We start from the raw sequence: 4,350 nt of genomic DNA, 5'->3' as shown, positions 1-4,350 counted from the left end.
GTCTCTCGATGAGGAAGAAGAACAGAAGAGAGTGGTGAAAAAGAGATAGAATAAGAGATATAAGAGAGTGAGGTGAAAAAGAAGAAGCAGACGAGTGTGATTAAGAAGATAGCTGAAGAGAAGAGGCAGAAGAGAAGAAGACAAGGAGGGAGAACTAGCCGAGGCGAGTGGCACTCGAGGAGAGATGCTTTTGTCGGTCGGTTGACGCAAAAGCGAGGCCGCATGTTCGACGCGATTTTAAACGAAAAAGAGAGGCGCGGGCGATTCATATATATATATATATATGTATATCTGTTTTGATTATCTATTTTTTGATGTCATTTATCACTATCATTTTCCTCTTCCTCCTCCAGATTCTGACTCATGATTTCCTTTTGATAATGTCATAGAGGGAAAAATTATATGAAGTTATGTATTATGGTATTATTTTCAAATTATGGTGTTATTTGAAAACTAATCTGATGATTATGTATTTATAGTTTGATATCTTAGTCTCATATCATGTCTCTAACTAAAGCTTATTTATTACACATGTACTAACCTATGTATTTAGAAATGAATTCAGGGAGCATGACTTGAGGGGGAGCTTTTCTTACTCCCAAATCAAATCAAAACATCATTGCGTGCCATTATCAAAAAGGGAGAGATTGTTAGACTTATTTATTTTAATGATTTATTTAATTATGTTTTAATTTATTTGGAAGAGAAAAATAGAATCAAAATTTATTTTGATGATTTATTTGAAAGAGAAAAATATAATCAAAATTTATTTTGATAATTTATTTGAAAGAGAAAAATAGAATCAACATTTATTTTGATAATTTTATGTTTTAATAAAATCAAAATTTATTTTTTCCCCTTATTTCTCACCTAAACTTTTATCCTAAATGTTATTAAAATGTATTTAATATTTGATTAAATCATGAGTTCAAACAGCCCAAAAATAGAGGTTCAGACAACCCAACACAACAGCAGTTCAAAAAGTTCAAAAGGTTTAAATGGAAGATATTCAAATTTGTAATAATGGAGTGGAAGATATTCAAATTAATAATAATGGAGTACAATGGCTATAAACAGCTATAAATTCAAATGAGTACAACGGCTATAATTTTCATTATATACCAAAGCCTCTAATGTAAACAAGTTACAAAAGCCTGAATATATTTTTTAATCTATAATCACTCACATCTATTCTCAGAAATTATACACTGAGCCTTATAGCTTTAACCACATCTTTCCTGTGTGAGGTTTACAGACAAACCAAAGCTTCATTTTTATTTCTATCTTTGAGAGATAATTTTTGTAGCTTTCTGTGAAAGCAAAAACACCTTCTTTTCAACCTTGTAAAAGTGTAATACACTCAGTGTTCTTGACTTAGAAAGTCAGTGTAAAATCTGTGGAGGATTGCTCCATCTGTGAAAAGGTTGCTAGCACCCTGTGAAGCTAGAGTATAGTGGAAAATCTCAAGTGAAGCTTGAGGAGTGGACGTAGGCTGAGTTGAAACCGAACCACTATAAATTTGTTTGTCTCTCTCTCCTTTATCTCTTTATTTTATTTTAAATTGCCATAACTATATTTCATATTTTTACTGTGCTAAAATTATTAACTAACATAGTTGTTACGACACTTGTTTTAATTATTTTTATTTCATTAATTATATTTATTTATTGTGCTAGTCATAATTTTTATTAGGATATTATTAATCTTAATTATAAAAACATAATTCACCCCCTCTCTTAGATTGCCTTTTGGGTAACATTTTCAAAACTCAATTCAAATCAATATTTTAATTTCTTAAATATTTTTAAAATATTTTAATTTTGTTAAGATTTTAAATATTTTAATATTTAAATATGTTACGATTTTTTTAATTTTTAATTTTTTGAATATTTTTAAATATTTTAATTTCGAAATATTACGATTTTAATTTTTTAAATTTTAAAATATTTTATAAAAATAAATGCAAACTCTATTTTATAAAAATATTTTTAAATATTTTAATTTTTTTGTTACGTATTTGGTTATGCTTTGAGTGTAGAGTTGTGAAACTAGTATGGAGTTTCGAGTTATGTATTTAGTTATGAGTTTTAAAAATAATTTCTTAATTGAGTTTTGTTTTATGTGTTTGGCTACGATTTGAGTGTAGAGTTGTTTTTAAATTTAAAATATTAACGTTTTAAATTATTTAAATTTTTTGAATATTTAAATTATTTAAATTTTTACAATTTAAAATTTTTGAATATTTATTTTAATTTTGTACTTATTAAATTTTTTAGATTATTTAAATTATTTAAATATTTATGATTTAAATTTTTTGAATATTTATTTTGAAAAAAAATTATTTCCTTTGTAGTATTTTCAATTAAAAAATTGATTAATGTTATTTTCAGTTAATAATAAACTTTTTTAATTGAATTTTAAAAAGAGTTTGGTTATGAGTGATGATCAGAATTTTCAATTGTGTGAAAGTAGTGTATTTTGTTATGAGTTATAACAATTTGAATTAAGTTTTGAAAGTTATTTCCAAAACTCATAACCAAATAAATTTTCTTATTTCACATGTCAAATCAAACTTTCAAAACTCAATTTCACACTCAATTCAAAACTCAATTCAACACTCTATTAAAAAACCATAACCAAACAAATTTTCTACATTCAAATCATAATTTCACAACTCACAAATTCAAAATACAACTCATGCTCTCAAATCATATTTATAAAACTCTACCAAACACAACCGTAATTTTTTTAGATTGATCACAAACTCACTTTCAATATTTACTCTCTAGGCCCAAACTGGTTATAAATTATCCTATTGTGACTTTGTTAATAATGAAAAATACTTTAAAGTGGGAATAACTCAAAATCATTGTATTTTTATGAAGATCTATGTTCAGTGCAAATGAAAATTGTGACATAAGACACAACTTTCACTTGCTCAAACTTGCATCTTAATAAAGGTGTAATTATTTTGAGTTGCTCGCTCTTAAATATAATTTGCTCTCATTAATATCACCAAGCCAAAAAAAAAAAATTGTTTTTTTTCTTCCTCCAAAAAAAATGATGGAAAGCTTGCGTTTGGTATAGTTTTGTAATTATGATTTGAGAGTATGAGTTATATTTTGAGTTTATGGGGTTTGGAATTATGATTTGACTGTGAAAATTTGTTTGGTAAAGAGTTTTGAAAAGAGTTTTGATTTGAGTGAGAAATTGTTGATGTGACATTTGATATTTGATACAAAAATTTACAATTTATAACTAAACATACAACTCAAAATTATTTTAAAGCACATAACAAATTTTAAAAATTTCAGAAAATATTTTTTTCGATTATATAAAAATTAACATATCAATTGCAAAAAAAAAAAATCATTATTCTGGTCAACCGGCCGGACGACCGGTTACGCAAAATTTACAAATTTTTTTTTTGAAAAGCGCGCCTGAAACAGAGTTCTCTGCCGAGTTTTAGAAACGTGATTCCAAAACTCCTACCAAACATCATATTCACATGTAGGTGTGGAATCACGTTCGCAAAACACAACCAAACGGAGCAGGTTTCTTACAATTTAACTATTTCTTACTTTGAAAAATTTCTAAGGCTTTGATAATATAAGGTGATGTTTTACATTTTCATAGGTGAGAAAGTCATGTTTCAACACAAATTTATTATTTTTGGTAATTTATGTTTCTCAGCTAATTCTCCTATCATACACCATAATCTTTGAACTTGGGGTTAGTGATGTGCCTTATAGGCATAACATCGCGTTGTGAGTCTGTGAAGACGTGTCTCGAATTTATTTTAATGATTTGAATTATTCATAGTGTAGAGTTTGTTAAGTAGATCATTAATGAAAAATTCAAGTTAATTAGATATTTGTAACTCACAATAAGACTACGTTTATGTTTAGGAAAAATAAACGGTTTGTATGATTTTAATAATTTTTTAGAGTTATTATTCGGCTTGATCACGGGGATATACTTATCCGATTAATTTTTTTTTATATATATGAATACATATATTCAATAAATTCTATAATTTGAATGGTTCGGATTATTAAAATATGAACGAAACAAACCTTATGGGATGTGATAGCACGGGTTCTGTGGCAGCACCGCAAATCCACAATTTTTACAAAAACTTATTAGTTATATAGTAATTTATGTTACTTTGTACACTAATTAGAGATGTTAATAGACACAATAACTTTTTATGATGAGTCCAACTTGTGATGAACGAAATAGATTTTTACTTACCAAGAAAAAAATGTAAAATGGTTAGCGAACAAAGATAATATCAAGAAAGAGTTCGAATTAAATTTGATGATGATGATGATAAAATCATTTTGATAA

Source organism: Camellia sinensis, chromosome 14, assembly GCF_055761805.1.
Source record: "Camellia sinensis isolate YWXY chromosome 14, ASM5576180v1, whole genome shotgun sequence".
NCBI lineage: Eukaryota > Viridiplantae > Streptophyta > Magnoliopsida > Ericales > Theaceae > Camellia > Camellia sinensis.
This window is presented reverse-complemented; position numbering follows the sequence as displayed.